Here is a 21,580-nt window from a genome sequence, read left to right as displayed (position 1 = left end):
TGCTTCCACAGCGTTGGTGGAGTTCTCGCAGAGTCTTTGGGTTGCCCTTGATTTGCAGTGTTTGGGGTGTGATGGTTCTCTCTGTGGTATTAAGCCGATGTACTTCCAGGGGGCTGTCTTTTGGAATTTATCTGCTGCAATCTCAAAACCTTTCTCCTGTACTGCAGTGATGAGATCTTGTACTGCAACGTCCAAAATGATTTGAGCTTCTGCTCAATCTAATGTTTCATCCATGTAATGAAAAATGATAGCATTAGGATGTCTTTTCTGGATGGGTAAGGAGTTTGGGCTGCAAGCCATTGACAAATAGCTGGGCTCTTCTTCATTTTTTGAGGCAATACAGACCACTGGTACCTCTGTAGAGGTGTTTGTCGATTGAGGGACGGAAAAGGCAAACTGGATTTGTCATTGGGATGCAAGGAGGCTTCAAGGAAGCAGTAATTTAGATCTGTAACAACTATCTGCCAATCTCGGGGTATCAGGGAGGCTGAGGGCAGGCTGGGCTGGAGGGGACCCATATCCTCAATGACCTCGTTGATTTTCCTGAGGTCCTGCAGGAGCCACTTCTTGTCCTTGCCAGGCTTTTGTATGATAATGAAAGGCGCATTCCAGGGGCTAGTAGATGGTACAATGTGGCCCACAGAAAGCTGCTTCTGCACGAGGGACTGCAGGGCCTTTAACTTTCTGCATGGGAGGGGCCACTGATCCACCCGTATGGGGTCATTGGTCTTCCTGGTAAACTGTAGGGTGGTGCGCTGCTCAGTGCCCAACTAGAAATCCTGAGTTGTTGATAGGATCTCTAGCCTTGTCCTCCACTGGGACAAGAGGTCTCTTCCCCAAAGTGTTATTGGTGCCTGGGTGATAAATGGTCTTACTGTAGCAACAGTGCCCTCAGGTCTTTCCATGCAGATGGTGTCTTGATTCCAGAAGTTGGTAGTGGCTCTCCTGTTGGCCAAAATTACCCAGCAGCTGGAACCTGGAGCCATCCTTTAGCCAATCAGAGCAGGAAATTATCGTGACGTAAGCTCCTGTGTATAGTAATTCTAAAAGACATAGCTTTCTCCCTTTACATGACAAAGCACACTTTAGAATGGGTCTATTTCGGCCCGTAATCTGTGCCCACATCATCATTGGATCAGCTGGTGTGGTGATCATGTCCAGTAGTAGGTAGGCTCTGGCTATAACTGTTCCTTTTGAAATGAAAAGGGGAGGGTCTAAGCAAAGAGCCTGGACAGTTATCTCCTGCAAAGACGTCAAGGCAAGTACCTCAGGTAGTAGAGTGAGTGTCTCCATCCCTTCCCTGGTGTTGGTTAAAATCAAAATGTCTCTGGGCCGTTCTTCAGGCCCTTATTTGCCTGTTAGAATATGGTGAACATAAATATCATGGATTGGAATTGAAAAGTCTTTTACTAGCTGCATTTGGGTTCAAGGGCACAGCTGTCTTCTGTCGAGTTCTTCTGCAGTGCTCGAGTTTTCCCGATGGATCTGAGAAGGTCACTGTGCTGGTTCTCAAGCATGTCCGGGAGAGTAGGGCAGGACAGCCTCGCATTTGGTGTCATCATGTGGGACCTTTCTGCGTCTGTGTGGGCTTTCCTGCAGACCACTGGTTTTGCTGGTGTTGGCAAGCATGTGGACAAGGGGGGCAGTGAGGACAGTGGCTGTGACACCTAGAAGGTCCCTAGTAATAGCCTGAATTTATAAAATTCTGTTGGGAATGCTCACCTCTCCATATTTAAAGCAAGGTCCTTCTTCATGTGTATGTCAGGGAATAACTTGGGAGGCTACTAGAACCTCTACTACACCCTGACTGGTAACCTTAGCTAGGCAGGCAGCATGGTGTAAGGATGCCTTAAGGTGCATGCCTCGACCATTTGTGCAATGTTAGGTTTTGAGATGAGGGGTATATAGGGTAAAATGTCTTTTCAGGAGTTTTTAGCATTTGTTTCAGCAAGTTTAGCAAGCAATACCTGCCTGACTTTTGGATGATCAACTAACTTCTCTATTGCTTGTGTTAGGCAGTCAATAAATTTTAGAAAGGATGCCTCAGGTCCTGCAGAATGTCTGTGAAATCTAGAGTAGGTGTTGTTTTATTGGGTGTCTGCATGAGAGCTGTCTTTGCATCACCTTGTATCTCTTCTAACACAGCTCAGGGAAGGTGTCTTGCGTCATTCTCAGCTTTAGTGAAATCTTCGTCCCTGGCTAGATGGTCTTGTGTTAGGTGTGCCTGCCTGTCTTCTCCAGCATAGCTCTTTTAATAGTTGTAGTAATTTTTTCCCCATTCCTTCCCACAGAATAAATTCAGTGGGAGAAAGTAGGATGTGCATAAAATTGAGCAGATCGTGAGGCACCATAACATGTTCAGAGAAGATGGCATTTAACAAATTATTAAAATATGGCGAGCCCCGCCCATGGTCTTTTGCTGCTTTACAAAGGTCTTTCATCTCCCCATGTGTGACAGCTTCCCATCGGGGGTTAGCCCCCCTCTGGTACTGCACCGGTGCTGCTTGTATTTTAGCTACCAATTCCCAGTCCCCCTCTTCAGCCGCTAGCTTCCGCATTCTCTGCCAAGAATGCTCAGGCTCATCCTCAAGGTGGGATGAACTTTCCCTCTCCTCTCCAGAAGAGGCAACCTGGTCTTTGGCAGAGGAGCGGGGCCTTGGGGTGACTGGCCAGGCCCGGTGCTGCAGGGGCCAGTGCTGTGAGAGCCCCCTGTGTGAGAGCTGGTGAGAGCTGAGCTCTTGGGGACAGCGCTGTGCCCCAGGCCAGGAAGAGCAGCAGTGCCCAGTGCCAGGAGTGGTTTCAGTGGGAGCCCCTGTGCACAGGGACCCCCAGCCCCAGGGTGGCCTTGCCAGCACCCCCAGGGACCTCCAGCCCTGGGAACCTGGATCAAGAGGAACCCGGATCAAGTGTGCGAATGCTGCCTGTGCCCAAAAGAATGGCCAAGAGAAGTGAGGTTTTAAAAAAAACATTATTTATTTGCCGAAGATCGGCAAAAGCTAGGATTGACAGAACATGTTTCATTATAACAATACTTATAACAACAACAATGTACGGAAAATATTTACATGGGATCCGATGGACTAACAATCTTCAAAACATATTTACAGAAATCTTCTAATGTAGTGAACATATTTACAAGAAACTTGAAGCTTTTAAACATATTTACAAAGGAGTGGCATCTGTGCCATGATCTGTGTCAGTCCTGGAAGAAAGGAAACAGCAGAGCTGGACTCAGCTGCCAGCACTGGGCCCAGCAGGGCTGGCAGCTGGGCCCCAGGGGCTGGGCCAGGGCTGGCAGGGCTGGCGTGGCCCCAGGCAAGCGCAGGGCAGGCCGGGGCTGGTGCTTGTGGCAGCACAATCCAGGCCCCCTGCGGGCACCGTGTCCCTGAGCGGGGCCATCCAGCCCAGCCCCAGCCTGGCGTCAGGGGACCCAGAGTGTCTGTGGGCAGGGCGTGGGAAGCAGCTGCCTGTCTTACCTGTAGGGCTCCATCTTCATCCAAGGACCATGGGCTTCTCCTCATCCTTCTCGTCCACTTCCATTTCCTCGATGTCATCCTCCTCATCCACCTCCATCTCTTCAATGTTGTCCCCCTCCTCTACTTCCATGTCCTCAACAAGATCTTCCTCGTCCACCTCCATCATCTCCTCCCTCTCCAGCTCCATGTCCACTTCCATAGCCTCCGCAATATCTCTGTCAATCTGCATGGGGCAGCACAATCTCCCATTGGGCTTCCTGTCCCACACCATCCATTCCCACATGGCTGCAGCCTGCCCATCCACGGTGCCCCCTGCCTGGCATGGCACTGTACCTCCATTGGCACAGAAGAGCACATCCTGCTGGGATTGGCGCTCCAGAGCAGGCGGCAGGAAAAGCCCAGGCAGCAGCACCAGCTCAGCAGTGACGGGCAGAGCACACAGCGAGCGGCAACTGACCCTTGGCAGCCAGTGAAGTGTCTGCTCTGCTCGTTTCCAGGTCCTGGACATTCCACCTGGAACCCTCTGGGAGCTGTGATGTCACTGAAATTCCATGGCCACTGCGTAGTGGGACATGGCGATGGCAGAATGATCAAATCCTTGAATGGTTTGGCTTGGAAGGGACCCTAAAGCTCATCTGGTTCCAAGCTGAGCAAGCTCCCAGCAGAGCAGGTTGCTGTGGCCCCTGTCCAGCCTGGCCTTGGATGTTCCTGGGGATGGGGCATCCACAGCCTCTCTGCCCTGGTCCCTCTGTCAGGGACAAGCACCCTGTGAGTAAAGAACTTCTTCCCATCATAAAATCTCTTCCACCTCTTGCAGTTTGATCCCATTCCCCCTTGTCCTGTAACTACACTTCCTGACAAAGAGTCCTCTCCCTCTTCCCTTTGGGTTAGTGTCATGGTTTGGGCATGGCACAGAGCCAGTGCCCCCAGGAGAATACCCTCTCCCTGTTGTCTGCTGTGAGATGTGACCAGGAATAAGCAAAGCAGGCTCCAGCTTAGAAATGAAGAAAACTTTATTACCTAAACTACAAGAGAAGAAGGAAAAAAACTATAAGGGAAAAAATTGAAAACCTTATAAAAAGCACTTTCCTCCTCCCCACCACCAAAATTTCCCAATCCAATACATTCCCCCAAATCACCAACTGCCCAGTCTAGCACCACCCTTTAGAATACTCATACTTCAGTCCATGAAGAGGAGAGGAGTCCTTCTTGCACCACAGGCTTCCCCTGGAAACATGCTGAAACCTCGTGTGCTTCCATGTCACTCGGCACCGCCCGGAAAGTCCTTTTGCCATTTGTGACATCTTCCTTCCATGCCCAGTGCTCTCACCACTGTGCATGGACCAGAGCTGCTTTTAGGGTTGTCTTTTAAGGATGCCTTGTCTCACTCCAAAAAGGCACAGTCTCTGCTTTGGGACATCTGTCCCCTGCCATTTTTCCCCACACTCTGGGGCCGAGGGGTCCCCACAATGAACCCTCCTGGTTCTGAGGCACTGCCTCTCCCTAAATGCAGTCTCTGTGTCACAGGAATAAAACTGGTTCAGTCTATGGCCAACAAGAAAAGTCCAGCCAAAAGGCCACTCCAATCATCTCTCTCCCCACTCAGCCAGTCTTCTCCACTTCCCTTGGGCCAGGTCCTTGTTATCTCAATTCTTATCTCTCTTCTTATTCAGCTCCGAGGAGGATCAGCATTTTGGTGAGGTCCCAATCATGAAAGAAAGGGGTTAAAAATTTCAGTCTCTGCCTGTCCCAGAGCTCCGGCACTCTCACACTCGCTGCTGCTCTGGCCTGGGCACCTCCTCCCTCGCTGCACTCCCCCCCTTCTCCTCCTTGGCCGGCTGCTATCACATTCGTCGTCACCGGCTCTCCCTCTCTCTCTCTCCTGGGAGGCTGGGGGGGAAGGGGGGGGGGGCTGCCTGATGCCTCCTGGGGCTCCTCCACCCTTCCATCCTCAAGGGCCTCCTCACCCCCCATCTCTATCCAGGCCCAGGCCTACCACATGGCTGCCCCTCCCCCGCCCAGCACCAGCAGCTGGACGAGGGAGGGAGATCCGACCTCTTTCCCTCGAAGTCCCAAGGGAGAACTCCCAGGGCCGAAGCTCTGGTTTTTAACCCCTGTGTGTTCTTGGAGGTGTGTCCAAACCCCACTGGCCACACCAGGTGCCAATATCAAAATCCAAGCACCCATTGGTTTGACCACAGCATCCCAGAATTCCCACTTCTTCCTGGTCAAACCGCCACAGTCCGGCTGTTCCTGCAGGGTCACATGTGTGGCTGAACCTGCAGACAGGACAGAAAGAGAAGCCAAGTTCCCAGACAGAAAAAAATGGGGAAAGTGGCATGAGAGGTGAGATAAGAAGGAAAAAGTAGAGACATGCAAGTCTTTGGCTTAGAAGGGCTTCGGGATTCATGCCTTTTATTAGAGGCCAAGTTCCCTGGTACACTCAGTTCCTGTGTTGCAGCCTGCCCACAGCCAGCCTCTGTGAGTGACCTGCACTCCCAGGGCTGGGACCACACTTGCTTAAACTGCTGGTGAACGAGGCGATAGAGGCATCTTTGTGTGGAACTCCAAATACTGTGTATTGTGATGAAGAGGGTCCAGGGAGGGAGACAAAATCAGGCTGGGGACACAATATGGGATTTAACAGCGCATGATCATTACATTAAGCCAGGACCAATACGGTACAAGAGAGTGGGGACCATTTTGGTGGGAGCACATATAAAGAAAATACAGCGGTTGAACTGGGTGATGCCAACAAAAGCTGCTGCATCACCGTGAGCCTGCAAACGCCCATGGGCGAGACCATTGCATTCAGAGCGGTGTCTCTCTTTTACCTTGGTCACTTTGCCCTGAGGTATTACAGTTCCAATGGTAGACCCCTGGGCCTCCCCATTACCCCCCTTTTTGTTTTCTATAAAGAAGGCTTCTGCCATAGAGGTTTGCAGGAATTTAGCAAAAAAAGCATACAATAACCAACACAATGAATACAAAAACAAAGCCCACAAAACTGTCTTAACTTGAGATGAAAGCCAGCCTTTCATCCCCCAGTGTTTGAAAAGTCCACTGAACCAGTCGCTGTTGCCTTCTGTCTGGATCTTTTTTCCTTGATCTTTTAGCAGCCTCATGCTCTGGTATACTGACTCTCTATGTGACAGCAGGTAGAAAAAACACCTGCCTTCAAATGCCTCATAGCCATGGCCATGGACAAGAACTTGTGGCTTGTCTGTGGAAGCACCCAGCTAAAGGCATGCAGCTCAGTGAGGAGCATCCAGATTCCTGCTGCAGCAACAACAAATGGCAGCATCCTCTGACTTGAGCGTATTTAGTATCTGGAGGCTTGGGTGGCCTAAAAGTAAACAGATAAAGAGAGTAGAAGGTGAAACGTAAGTTCTGGTCACACTAAACTTTTTCTTCTGTAAGCCAAGGGTGTGAACACAGCTTATTAGAAGAATCCTATAATAATTCTAAAATACAGCTTTTACAAATCTCAAGTCATATATCCTGGTTAGTGGTGTCTGAGTTATCTTGGTCTTGGTGTGTGTGGTCAACGCTGCTTAGGAGATCTTCGTCTGTCGTTCTCCTTCTTCTTTTCCAGGCTTCTGCTGTCACTCTTCACCTTTCATTTTGTTCTTCTGATGGTGGCTCTGGTGTTTGCCTCACCATTCCCAGTGACAGTTTTATGTTTCTTGCTGGGATCGATCTTGGGCCTGCTGCTGTAGAGACATGGGCATCTTCTCTTCCCCAAGTAATTAATAGGAAAAGGCCCATAATTTGTTTAGATTCAGGTTCTTTGATCAACACAGGTGGCTTTTCTTTTAACTGGGCTGCAGTTGAATTAGTAAAATGCCTGATGACTGGGGGAGTTTTCTCCATAAATGAGTTGTTCAAAAAGTTGAACACATATAAGGCTCTGGCCAGTCTCTCAATAGGAGATAATATCTGGACTCCCCCTCTGTGTTGATCAAGAATCCTTTTGATGGATCAGTGAGCCATCTCGACTATGGACTGTCCTGTGGAGGAGTGTGGTATGCCTGTGGCATGTTTTATACCCCACTGCTCAGAAACTTGTTGGAATCAGTGCAAGGTATAAGCAGGAGCATTATCAGTTTTAATTTCCTGTGGAACTGCCAAGGTGGAAAAAACTAAAAAAGTAATGTTTTATAGCATCTTTTGTTTTTTCACCAAAATGTGCAGAGGCAAAAACTGCACTGGAAAAGGTGTCGATTGAGACGTGGATGTATTTTAGTCTGCCAAAAGGGGCTTAGTGTGTGATGTCTGATTGCCAGATGTGGAGACTCTCTCATCCTCCTGGATTGACTCCAGCTCTGACAGAAGCAAGGCCATGTTCGTGACATTTTGGGCAGGTGGCTACAATGGATCTTGCCTGGTCTCGGGTAATTTTGAACATCCTGAGCAGCACAGGAATGTTTTGATGGCGGAATTGATGGCTGATCCTAGCCTGTGTAAAAATTATCTAAGGCATATTGCAGTGGTTCAGATGTTTGAAGTAGCCAGTTGAGGTGCTCTAGAGTGAGGAGTAAGTATGTATTCACAAGGTCTGTTCCTACAAGGAAACACTGACGCTCTCTATTTTTCTGATTGGTTGTGCAATAATTTTTTGTAGGGTTGTTATTTTTTTAGTGGGTTGGTGTGCTCTGAGAACACATTCAATTTTTATGAGGGCATCTGAGATAGTTGAGTTCCACTGAAACAAAAATTCATGGAATTTTGGACATACACCAAGGATTGCCAGGGAGAAAGGAAAATCAGGGCGGTATCTGTGTGCCTTTTTAGTTTGAATCACCCGGGATACCTTTTGCAGAGTTCCTTCGGCCTCCCGTGTCAGTGATCGCAGGGAATCGAGTCCTTCACTGCCTTTAAGGAGCAGCAGGAACAGTGGCGCGAGATCTTCTGTGGTGATCTCAGCACTGAACGTACCCAACTGATGCTTCCACAGCGTTGGTGGAGTTCTCGCAGAGTCTTTGGGTTGCCCTTGATTTGCAGTGTTTGGGGTGTGATGGTTCTCTCTGTGGTATTAAGCCGATGTACTTCCAGGGGGCTGTCTTTTGGAATTTATCTGCTGCAATCTCAAAACCTTTCTCCTGTACTGCAGTGATGAGATCTTGTACTGCAACGTCCAAAATGATTTGAGCTTCTGCTCAATCTAATGTTTCATCCATGTAATGAAAAATGATAGCATTAGGATGTCTTTTCTGGATGGGTAAGGAGTTTGGGCTGCAAGCCATTGACAAATAGCTGGGCTCTTCTTCATTTTTTGAGGCAATACAGACCACTGGTACCTCTGTAGAGGTGTTTGTCGATTGAGGGACGGAAAAGGCAAACTGGATTTGTCATTGGGATGCAAGGAGGCTTCAAGGAAGCAGTAATTTAGATCTGTAACAACTATCTGCCAATCTCGGGGTATCAGGGAGGCTGAGGGCAGGCTGGGCTGGAGGGGACCCATATCCTCAATGACCTCGTTGATTTTCCTGAGGTCCTGCAGGAGCCACTTCTTGTCCTTGCCAGGCTTTTGTATGATAATGAAAGGCGCATTCCAGGGGCTAGTAGATGGTACAATGTGGCCCACAGAAAGCTGCTTCTGCACGAGGGACTGCAGGGCCTTTAACTTTCTGCATGGGAGGGGCCACTGATCCACCCGTATGGGGTCATTGGTCTTCCTGGTAAACTGTAGGGTGGTGCGCTGCTCAGTGCCCAACTAGAAATCCTGAGTTGTTGATAGGATCTCTAGCCTTGTCCTCCACTGGGACAAGAGGTCTCTTCCCCAAAGTGTTATTGGTGCCTGGGTGATAAATGGTCTTACTGTAGCAACAGTGCCCTCAGGTCTTTCCATGCAGATGGTGTCTTGATTCCAGAAGTTGGTAGTGGCTCTCCTGTTGGCCAAAATTACCCAGCAGCTGGAACCTGGAGCCATCCTTTAGCCAATCAGAGCAGGAAATTATCGTGACGTAAGCTCCTGTGTATAGTAATTCTAAAAGACATAGCTTTCTCCCTTTACATGACAAAGCACACTTTAGAATGGGTCTATTTCGGCCCGTAATCTGTGCCCACATCATCATTGGATCAGCTGGTGTGGTGATCATGTCCAGTAGTAGGTAGGCTCTGGCTATAACTGTTCCTTTTGAAATGAAAAGGGGAGGGTCTAAGCAAAGAGCCTGGACAGTTATCTCCTGCAAAGACGTCAAGGCAAGTACCTCAGGTAGTAGAGTGAGTGTCTCCATCCCTTCCCTGGTGTTGGTTAAAATCAAAATGTCTCTGGGCCGTTCTTCAGGCCCTTATTTGCCTGTTAGAATATGGTGAACATAAATATCATGGATTGGAATTGAAAAGTCTTTTACTAGCTGCATTTGGGTTCAAGGGCACAGCTGTCTTCTGTCGAGTTCTTCTGCAGTGCTCGAGTTTTCCCGATGGATCTGAGAAGGTCACTGTGCTGGTTCTCAAGCATGTCCGGGAGAGTAGGGCAGGACAGCCTCGCATTTGGTGTCATCATGTGGGACCTTTCTGCGTCTGTGTGGGCTTTCCTGCAGACCACTGGTTTTGCTGGTGTTGGCAAGCATGTGGACAAGGGGGGCAGTGAGGACAGTGGCTGTGACACCTAGAAGGTCCCTAGTAATAGCCTGAATTTATAAAATTCTGTTGGGAATGCTCACCTCTCCATATTTAAAGCAAGGTCCTTCTTCATGTGTATGTCAGGGAATAACTTGGGAGGCTACTAGAACCTCTACTACACCCTGACTGGTAACCTTAGCTAGGCAGGCAGCATGGTGTAAGGATGCCTTAAGGTGCATGCCTCGACCATTTGTGCAATGTTAGGTTTTGAGATGAGGGGTATATAGGGTAAAATGTCTTTTCAGGAGTTTTTAGCATTTGTTTCAGCAAGTTTAGCAAGCAATACCTGCCTGACTTTTGGATGATCAACTAACTTCTCTATTGCTTGTGTTAGGCAGTCAATAAATTTTAGAAAGGATGCCTCAGGTCCTGCAGAATGTCTGTGAAATCTAGAGTAGGTGTTGTTTTATTGGGTGTCTGCATGAGAGCTGTCTTTGCATCACCTTGTATCTCTTCTAACACAGCTCAGGGAAGGTGTCTTGCGTCATTCTCAGCTTTAGTGAAATCTTCGTCCCTGGCTAGATGGTCTTGTGTTAGGTGTGCCTGCCTGTCTTCTCCAGCATAGCTCTTTTAATAGTTGTAGTAATTTTTTCCCCATTCCTTCCCACAGAATAAATTCAGTGGGAGAAAGTAGGATGTGCATAAAATTGAGCAGATCGTGAGGCACCATAACATGTTCAGAGAAGATGGCATTTAACAAATTATTAAAATATGGCGAGCCCCGCCCATGGTCTTTTGCTGCTTTACAAAGGTCTTTCATCTCCCCATGTGTGACAGCTTCCCATCGGGGGTTAGCCCCCCTCTGGTACTGCACCGGTGCTGCTTGTATTTTAGCTACCAATTCCCAGTCCCCCTCTTCAGCCGCTAGCTTCCGCATTCTCTGCCAAGAATGCTCAGGCTCATCCTCAAGGTGGGATGAACTTTCCCTCTCCTCTCCAGAAGAGGCAACCTGGTCTTTGGCAGAGGAGCGGGGCCTTGGGGTGACTGGCCAGGCCCGGTGCTGCAGGGGCCAGTGCTGTGAGAGCCCCCTGTGTGAGAGCTGGTGAGAGCTGAGCTCTTGGGGACAGCGCTGTGCCCCAGGCCAGGAAGAGCAGCAGTGCCCAGTGCCAGGAGTGGTTTCAGTGGGAGCCCCTGTGCACAGGGACCCCCAGCCCCAGGGTGGCCTTGCCAGCACCCCCAGGGACCTCCAGCCCTGGGAACCTGGATCAAGAGGAACCCGGATCAAGTGTGCGAATGCTGCCTGTGCCCAAAAGAATGGCCAAGAGAAGTGAGGTTTTAAAAAAAACATTATTTATTTGCCGAAGATCGGCAAAAGCTAGGATTGACAGAACATGTTTCATTATAACAATACTTATAACAACAACAATGTACGGAAAATATTTACATGGGATCCGATGGACTAACAATCTTCAAAACATATTTACAGAAATCTTCTAATGTAGTGAACATATTTACAAGAAACTTGAAGCTTTTAAACATATTTACAAAGGAGTGGCATCTGTGCCATGATCTGTGTCAGTCCTGGAAGAAAGGAAACAGCAGAGCTGGACTCAGCTGCCAGCACTGGGCCCAGCAGGGCTGGCAGCTGGGCCCCAGGGGCTGGGCCAGGGCTGGCAGGGCTGGCGTGGCCCCAGGCAAGCGCAGGGCAGGCCGGGGCTGGTGCTTGTGGCAGCACAATCCAGGCCCCCTGCGGGCACCGTGTCCCTGAGCGGGGCCATCCAGCCCAGCCCCAGCCTGGCGTCAGGGGACCCAGAGTGTCTGTGGGCAGGGCGTGGGAAGCAGCTGCCTGTCTTACCTGTAGGGCTCCATCTTCATCCAAGGACCATGGGCTTCTCCTCATCCTTCTCGTCCACTTCCATTTCCTCGATGTCATCCTCCTCATCCACCTCCATCTCTTCAATGTTGTCCCCCTCCTCTACTTCCATGTCCTCAACAAGATCTTCCTGGTCCACCTCCATCATCTCCTCCCTCTCCAGCTCCATGTCCACTTCCATAGCCTCCGCAATATCTCTGTCAATCTGCATGGGGCAGCACAATCTCCCATTGGGCTTCCTGTCCCACACCATCCATTCCCACATGGCTGCAGCCTGCCCATCCCCGGTGCCCCCTGCCTGGCATGGCACTGTACCTCCATTGGCACAGAAGAGCACATCCTGCTGGGATTGGCGCTCCAGAGCAGGTGGCAGGAAAAGCCCAGGCAGCAGCACCAGCTCAGCAGTGAGGGGCAGAGCACACAGCGAGCGGCAACTGACCCTTGGCAGCCAGTGAAGTGTCTGCTCTGCTCGTTTCCAGGTCCTGGACATTCCACCTGGAACCCTCTGGGAGCTGTGATGTCACTGAAATTCCATGGCCACTGCGTAGTGGGACATGGCGATGGCAGAATGATCAAATCCTTGAATGGTTTGGCTTGGAAGGGACCCTAAAGCTCATCTGGTTCCAAGCTGAGCAAGCTCCCAGCAGAGCAGGTTGCTGTGGCCCCTGTCCAGCCTGGCCTTGGATGTTCCTGGGGATGGGGCATCCACAGCCTCTCTGCCCTGGTCCCTCTGTCAGGGACAAGCACCCTGTGAGTAAAGAACTTCTTCCCATCATAAAATCTCTTCCACCTCTTGCAGTTTGATCCCATTCCCCCTTGTCCTGTCACTACACTTCCTGACAAAGAGTCCTCTCCTTCGTTCCTGTGGGTCAGGCTGTTCCTGCAGGGTCACATGTGTGGTTGAACCTGCAGACAGGAGAGAGAGAAGCCAATTTCCCAGACAGAAAAAATGGGGAAAGTGGCATGAGAGGTGAAATAAGAAGGAAAAAGTAGAGACATGCAAGGCATTGGTTTGGGTGGGCTTGGGATTCATGTCTTTTATTAGAAGCCAGGTTCCCTGGTGCACTCAGTTCCTGTGTTGCAGCCTCCCTACAGCCAGCCTCTGTGAGCAAAAGGCACACCCAGAGCTGGGAGCACACTTGCTTAAACTGCTGTTTAACGAGGCTATAAGAGGGATCTTTGTGTGGAACTCTTTACACTGTGGATTGCCCTGAAGAGAGTCCAGGGAGGGAGACAAAATGGGGATGAGGACACAGGGTTTTATATGGGGTGGGAAAGAAGGGTAGCATTGCAGTAAGCCACGACCAATAGGGGACTAGAGAGGGGAGAACATTCTAGAGGGAGTATATATAAGGAAAAAACAGCAGTTGAACTGGGTGATGCGAACAAAAGCTGCTGCATCACCATGAGCCTGCAAATGCCCATGGGTGACACCATTGCATTCAGAGGGATGCCTCTCTTCATCACTTTACCCTGAGGTATTACAGTTCCAACGGTAGGCTTTTGGGCTCTCACAACTCCACCCTTTTTGTTTTCTATAAAGAAGGCTTCTGCCATAGATGTTTGCAGGAATTTAGCAAGAAAAGAATACAATAACCAACACAATGAATACAAAAACAAAGCCCACAAAACAGTTTTAACTTGAGATGAAAGCCAGCCTTTCATCCCCCAGTGTTTGAAAAGTCCACTGAACCAGTCGCTGTTGCCTTCTGTCTGGATCTTTTTTCCTTGATCTTTTAGCAGCCTCATGCTCTGGTATACTGACTCTCTATGTGACAGCAGGTAGAAAAAACACCTGCCTTCAAATGCCTCATAGCCATGGCCATGGACAAGAACTTGTGGCTTGTCTGTGGAAGCACCCAGCTAAAGGCATGCAGCTCAGTGAAGAGCATCCAGATTCCTGCTGCAGCGGCAACAAATGGCAGCATTCTCTAACTTGAGCTAATTTAGTATCTGGAGGCTTGGGTGGCCTAAAAGTAAACAGATAAGGAGAGTAGAAGGTGAAACATAAGTTCTGGTCACACTAAACTTTCTCTTCTGTAAGCCAAGGGTGTGAACACAGCTTATTAGAAGGATCATATATCAATGCTAAAATATAGTTTTTACAAATTTTAAGTGATATATTGTTGTCGTGGTTTGAGAGGAAGGGAGGTTTTTGGGATGGTGTGGTCTAACCAGTGGGTGTTCAGATTGAATATTGGCACCTGGTGTGGCCACTGGGGACGTGGATACGCCTCTGTGAACACAGGAGTTAAAAGCAGAGAAAGCAGAGAACTCCTAGGGGAAGCTCTCTTGGGTTCTGACAGGGAAAAAAAGGTCAGCTGGGCGGGGGAGGGGAAGCCATGCAGCCAGGTGAGGAAGGTCTGGCCCTGAGGATGGAAGGGTGGAAGAGTGGAAGAGCACTGAGAGGCATCGGGCAGCCACCCACCCCCAGGAGATAGAGATAGAGAGAGAGAGAGAGAGAGAGCCAGCCTGTGTCTGTGACTGTGCTACTTTGAAACTTGAGAACGTATGCCCGCAGCACGGATGAGAAGGAGAAGGGAGGGAGGGGGAATGCCACAAGGTGTCCGGCCACTGTGGGAGTTCTGGGCTGGCTGAGTCCGAGATTTTAACCCTTATTTTGGACAATGAAAACTTTGCAGAACAGTAACCTTCCTAGAAGAGAGATAGAGATATAGAGATGAAAGAGAGGAAGAAACGGGCAAGTGTGATGAAAGTTCCTGCAAGTGAAAGATGTCAGAAGAGTGGGGAAGAATCTTAGGTAAGAAGAGATGATGGAGTGGGCTTAGCTGGACTTTTCTTGTATAGCCCTGGGCAGAACCATGTTTCCTGTGACACAGAGACTGCATCCAGGGGGAGGCAATGGCTCAAAGCCAAGAGGGTTAAGTTTTGAGACACCTCGGCCCCAGGGAGTGAAAACTGGGGGGAACAGGTGTCCCGAAAGTGCTCTCGGGAGCAAAGCATCCTTAAAAGGAAAACCCTAGAAGCAGCTCTGGTCTATGTGCAGTGGTGAGAGCACTGGACATGGAAGGAAGAGGTCACGATGGCAGATGTTCTCCAGGCGGTGCCACGAGTGACATGGAAACGTGTGTGGGAATCCATAAAAATCAGAGAGTTTTAGGAAGGTTGTAAAAAGGACAGGCCGCAGAAACAGCAAGAATTGTGAAGTGCTAAAGCAGCAGAAAAAGATATATAAGCTGTAGTGAAGACAATAGGGCTGTGTAATGGGCCTTCTAAGTTGCAACAAGTTTATTTAGTATATATCTAGAAGGTTATGCTTATGAATACAGCTTTATTCATTGTCTCTTATAAATGAGCCATTGTGTTGGAGAATCGGCCGCTATCGTTTTAAGCAAAGTTACGTGTGTTTAAGATGATTGGATAGAACTACTGTCAGTATGCTTTTGCTCTATGTAATTGGCTGAGATGCATTTATGGTATGTTGTAACATTAAGTTTCTTTGGCCTGCTGCCTGGTCAGCGAGCTGTACGCATCTTTCCATTGCCATAACCATGTAATGAGTCTTATGCTGAAAACATAAAAAACTCTAGATGCTGATCAAAGCAGCCCCATCCTGTTTGCGTCTGTATATAAACTGCCAGCGTACCAAACACGAAGTTTTGACGTTGTTTCCTGGGGAAACCTATGGCACAAGAAGGACTCCTCTCCTCTTGATGAACAGAGAATTGATTGTCTAAAGGGTTGTGATGGACCGAGAGTTGGTGATCTGAGGGATGGATGTATTGGAAATTTGGTGGGGGGAGGAGGAAATGTTTTTGGAAGGTTTTCATTTTCCCTGTGTGTTTCTTTTTACTTGTAGTGTCGTTAATAAAATTTTCTTTTCTTTATTTATAAGTGGGGGCCTGCTTTGCTTATTCCTGGTCACATCTCACAGCAGAAACCAGGGAGAGTGTATTTTCATGGGGGCACAGCCTTTGTGCCAACGTCAAGCCATGACATATATATTTAATAAAATAATAAATCAAGCCTTCTGAAATATGAAGTCAAATCCTCTTCTCTTCCCGCATGCAAAGACGCCTTTGACCACCATCACATATGCCCTAGCTGGCTGCAGGCTGGGCACATGTGCTGCCCTCCTGCTCTGTGCCAAAGGCAGCAGGGATGGGCAGCTCTGGGCACCGCTCTGAGCACGGCCAGCACGGCCTGGGCACTGCAGGCCTTGGCACAAGGGCACAAGGAGCCCTCAGCTGATGGGCACTTTCTGCTTTCTCTCCTTGCAGCCAGGCTCTGCGGATGCTGAGGCTGCTCTGGGCTCTGCCAGGGCTCTGCTGGAGCTCAGCACTGGGCTGGAATCAGCCAAAGAAGAAATGGTGTGACCTGCAGCACTTGCTTGAGCATTTTGGCAGCACATCTCAAGTTTGCAGAGTGTACACCTCCAGGGAAAACATGACACCCCATCCCAAAAATAATTGTTCAATAATTTCTGAAATGAAATCAATCTGGCATGACCCCAAATGACATTTTTCAGTTTGCTCAAGCTGTAGCTCAGCCCTTCTCCGAACAGTTCTCTCTCCCACCCTCCTTTTACTTCCCAACTGCTCCCTCTTTTCCCTCAGTGAGTTCCCAGCCCATTGCAGTCTCCATCACACTGTTGCCTTCCTTGGTGCCCCTCTCCACAAGGAAGGCTGAGCCCCAGGCTTAGGGACTCATCCTGTCACTGGCTGAGGAGCAGCAATGTCTCAGAGGTCCAGTGGGATTTTAGTGTCATTCAAAGCCACTCTCCAGCCCTCAGCTCTCCTCACTGCTGAGCTCCCACTCCCTTTTCCTCATCCTTGCAGCAGGATGAGCTCTGTTAATTCCCTTGAGCCTCCCCACCCTTCCCAGCCCATGCACCCCCCTCAGTTAGTGTGAAGCCGAAGCTTCTCTGTCTCCTCTGGCACACCAGTCCAGTTCCCTGTGCGGGGAGCCCCAGCCCCAGAGCACAGCACACAACAGTGCAGTCCGGGCTGGAGCAGGTGCCCTGCAGCCCTGGCTTGGCTGTTTGTGGCAAGGGAATGCTCCCTGTTCCCAGCTGTCCCTGCAGGATAGCCCCAGGGCAGAGCCCAGCCGGGCTCCCACTGCAGCCCCTGGAGCTTGGGGCAGACCGTGGTCTCAGAGCTGAGGTTCCTGGGGAGCACCCAGAGCTGTGCCTTGCACTCTGTTGCTGTGTGTCACAGTGCAGGCTGGCTCGTACTGTGTGAATGTACCAGCCCTGGTTTGGCTGCCAGGGGCCTCGCCCAGTCACATCTCTCCCAGGGCTGCAGCATTTCACTGGCCAGAATCTGACAAGGCATAGAGATCAGAGCAATGAAATTATCATGACTGGGTTTTTCAAAGGCCCTTTAGAACAAAGGGCTTGAGAAGGAACGCTCTCTGTTTGCCACATGAACATAGGGGTGAGTGCTCTCTCTGTCTCCAACCCACTACCCCCAACCAATGTTACAGCCACCCACTCCCTCACACAGCCCCCTCGTGCCTTCCCACTGCCATGTCCTGTCAGGGCTTCCCAGCCCCTCATCCCTTCATGGCCCCGTCCCCTCAGGGTCTCCCCCAGCCTGGCCAAGCTGCCCGGCAGCAGCGCCGCAGCCCCACAGCAGCTGCAGAGGAGCCCCATCCAGAGGCACCTGGGAGCCCTCAGCACTGCAGCCAGCAGCACGCGGCCAGGAGGACACGGATGGCCCTTCCTGTCCAGCACAGGGCTTGTGGCCATCTCCAGGCACCGCTCTGGCAGGGATCCCCGCAGCTCCGGCCGCTGCCCAGCCCCTCTGTCAGCAGCACAAAGGCTTCAGCAGAACCACCAAAGGCCAAGGGGCTTCTGGCCATTTTCCCTGCGACACTGCACGCCTGGACAGCTGGCTGAGCACAAGAACCCTTTTTCCCCTCTTCTTCTATGCCCTACAGACCTTGCGCAGGAAAAGAAAGATCCTGGGACACTGTGTATTGTAAGATATTCTATTCTATTCTACTCTAAGATATTCGATACTCAACAAAAACGAAAATACAAACAGAAAAATCTTGAAGAACAAAAAGAAAATCCCTGCTGGTTCAAATGGCCCCAGCAGACAGAGTCTTGCAGATCATCTCTCTGCGGAGCTCCAGCAGAACAGCAAGGCAGTGCTGCACAGACGAGGCTGTTTCCTCCATGCACTGCGGAATCGATCTCGCAGCTGACGCCATGGGGAGTAGGGAGCTCTCTGTATGGCCTGGAGAACTAAACAAGATTCAAATGCAGCATCTCTGATTGCAGGACTGCTGTCATATGCCATTTCTTTAAGTGCTGCAAGAGAGAGGAACAGAGGCAAGGTCAGATCCCGCATATGCAGGGAGCCGAGAAGATCCCCCTGCCAGGGCCATCCCGGCCGTCTCTTGCCATAGCCCGCAGGGAGCAGGGAACAAGGGGATCAGCCCGAAGGTGCTGGACACGAATGGCACACGTAGCCCTGAAATCTAGGTGTGCTCTGCCCACGGGTGCAGATCCCTCCGCAGCCGGGGCAGGGCTTCCAGCTCTCCCCCCAGCAGCCCCCGCTGCCAGCCCGCTGCCCTCACTCACTCACTCACTCGCTCACTCACCAGCCAGTGCAGATCAGCTGCAGCTTTTGCTGCTGCCCCCTCAGGTGCTGCCCGGCCATGCCTGTGAACACAGGGCCTGTCACGGCCCCAGCGTCACAGCTCCCTGCCAGCGGCACTGCCGGCGCTGCGGCCACCCGGGCTGCTGGCCCGGCAGGGCTCAGCCCGGCCCTTGCGGTACGCTGCCGCCGCAGGACACGGCTGCCAGAGGGCGGCAGCAGCAATGCCCAGGCCAGGCGGGGCTCCACGGCGCCGGGCCCGGCTGGCGCTGCCGGGACAGCAGGCGGGGCCGGGGCCGAGCTGCGGCGGGCCGGGGAGGACCCGGGCTCGGGACTCACCCATGAACCTGACGGCCGCCTCTCGCAGGGACTCCTGTGGGCTCTGCAGGCAGCGCAGGGCCCGGCGCAGGTGCTCGGCCGCTCGGCTCCTGTCCTCTGACAGCTGCAGAGAGCGGCAGGAGGGAAGGGTTGGCGCGGGCTCAGCTCCTGGGCCGGGCGCTGCCTGCGCCCATCGCCGGCCTCGCCTGCCCGCACAGCCCTGAGGCGCGGCCAGCAGCCGCTGGCCAAGGGCTACCGAGGGAAGAGGGCAGAGGGCCGGCTGCTGCCCGGGGAGCCGCGGTGCCGCCCCGCAGCCCCGCCGGGCCGGGGCTCCATGGGCACCTGGCTCTGGCACACGGGAGCCTGGAGCAGAGCCCGCGCGGCCTCTGGCTGCAGCAGCAGGCACAGCTGCCAGCCCCGCAGGCTGAGCCGTGCCCCCAGGGACCTTTGCCATGCTGAGGCTGGGGGGTCTCTGCTGCTCTTACCAGGCACTCCCCAAAGCTCTGATCCACGTCTAGCATTTGTTCAATATCCCTCCTCTTCAGGAATCTGGCTGAGGAATGCAGCGTTTCCCGGGAGGCCTGGAGAGCAACAAAGAGGCACAGATGGCCCCACAGTCCAGGGCACAGGACCATCCCAGTAGCACAGGCTGGAGGAGGCTGCAGCCCACAAGGTGCCAGGGCAGGAGGCAGCCCAAGCCCCTGCCAGGGGGACAGCAGGTGGCCACAAGTGCTCACCTCAGCAACAATCTGATTCTCATCATGGCAGTGGAAGTAGAGAGGGAGCAGGCTCTGGCGCACGTGGGACTTGAGGGCCTTTCTTCCCTCTTCTGTTAATAAGTCCAGCATCTCTTGAAATAGAGCCATGGAGCTCAGCTGCACCTGGATATCATCCTGGATGAAAGGAAAGGGCAAAAGACCTGAGCATCAGCTGCTTCAGGCCCCCCAGGGCACAGGCCTGCATCTGCACAGGGCACCAAGGGTCTGGGCAGCAGCCAGTGGCTGTGGCTGTGGGCACAGAGCCTTACGCTGTCAAAGAGTGGCAGGAGCGCCTCAGCCAGCTGCAGGGAGATGGGGGTGACTATTGGGGCGCCATTATCCAGGAGCAAATATCTGAGTACAAGAATGCTCATCCTGATCATGTCGCTGTCATTTTCCTCCAGGAGCTCCACAAGACTTTCAGTCAGGCTCCGCAGTTTTTCAGCCTGTGTGGAACACGACTTTCTGAAAGGCCGCCCTGCTGCCGCAGGGCCCAGAGGCCAAAGGCCTGTCCCGAAGCACTGGGGCAGCTGAAGCGGGAAGCAGGAGAGATGGGAACAGCTGCCCCAGCGGCCGAAGCCCAGACAATGCCAAGTGACTGCGTTGCCCAGCACCATGCTGCCTGCACGGCTTCAGCCACTGTCCCTTCTCACCATCAAGGGATTCTTGCCCAGCACTACAAGGCCTCGGAGTGCCAAGTAATGCCTGGCCATGTGCTCGCTCTGCAGGTTCTGTGCCAGGATCTCCAGAACACTGTCACTGCATTCGCTCAAGTCCAGGCACTCGAGGACCTGAAAGGCACAGGGCAGTGACACGGGAGCCGGCCGGCAGGAGCCCAGAAGCGCACAGGGCCAGGCCCAGGCAGCAGCACAGGGCACGGGCACTGTCCTGGCAGCTGTGGCTGCGAGAGGCCCAAGGGCTGGGAGGCGGCTCAGCCAGGCAGCGCTGGCCTTGAGGCTCACCTCCACGAGGAATGCCAGGGCAGGGAAATCCCAGTATGGCATCTCTTTGCCGAGCAGGGCGAGCAGGTAGAAGGCAACCGCGGAACAAAAGTGGATGGCTAAGCGGCGTATTTCTCTGAAGAGGGGAAAAAGGAAACAAGACCCTGATGCAGTGGGGCAAACCTCTCCCAGGCGTGACTCACCTTGTTCTCATCTTTCCCCAGCACCCTTCCAGCAAGGGGACGTGGGCCATTTGGCAGTTGGTTGCTCATGGGCACCCTCCTGTGCCAGCCTTTTCCAGTCTGGTTGGCCGACCCTCAGTGACAAAGCCCTCTGGCCCATGGTGACCACGGACACTTTGTGGGGCACCTGGGCACAGAGCAGCAATGTCAGAGGCAGTGGGGAGAAGGGGGTCTCACCTGGCAAGCAGAGCCACGGCAAAGTGGTGAGTGTCAAGAGAGAGCAGCGTGTCCCAGGCACACCTGCGCTCCATTGCCACCACCGCATCCTCGCAGCGGAGAAGGCAGAGCAGGGACTTCAGGGTGCGCACAGCAAACCTGCATGCAGAGCAAAGCCCAGGTCACACTGGCAGCACTGGCTCCTTGGCAGGCCACGTGGCAGGGACAGGGGAAGTGGCATGGAGGACCTGTTGGGGCTGGTGGCAAGGCCGTGCTCTTCCTGGCATCCCTTCCAGAAGGTGTCGACCTCCTCTGGCATATCCAGAGTGCTGAAGAACACTTGGAATAGCAGATGCACAAATAGGCGGGGGAAATACACCTTCAAGATCCGTGGGAGACAGGGCACCTGGAGGATCTTCCACATCACCACAGTTGCCTGCAAAGGACAAAGCCCCCCGAGACAGCGCTCAGTGCCGAGGTGTGCGTGTGGCAGGGCCCGAGCGTGGCAGGGAGAGGCCAGGAGAGACCTTGGCAGGGGGAGCACGGGGCCTGGTGGGCCTGAAGCTGCCCCTGGGCCAGGTTTCAGGCCAGCGCCAGAGGCAGGGAGATGCAGTGGGGGAAGGAGGATGGAGAGCTGCTGGAGAGGCAGCCTTGGGGCCTGCAAAGGCCACTTGCAGGAACTC

The sequence above is a fragment of the Melospiza melodia genome, unplaced genomic scaffold (assembly GCF_035770615.1).
Source record: "Melospiza melodia melodia isolate bMelMel2 unplaced genomic scaffold, bMelMel2.pri scaffold_48, whole genome shotgun sequence".
NCBI classification, from domain to species: domain Eukaryota; kingdom Metazoa; phylum Chordata; class Aves; order Passeriformes; family Passerellidae; genus Melospiza; species Melospiza melodia.
Note: the sequence above shows the minus strand (reverse complement) of the source record.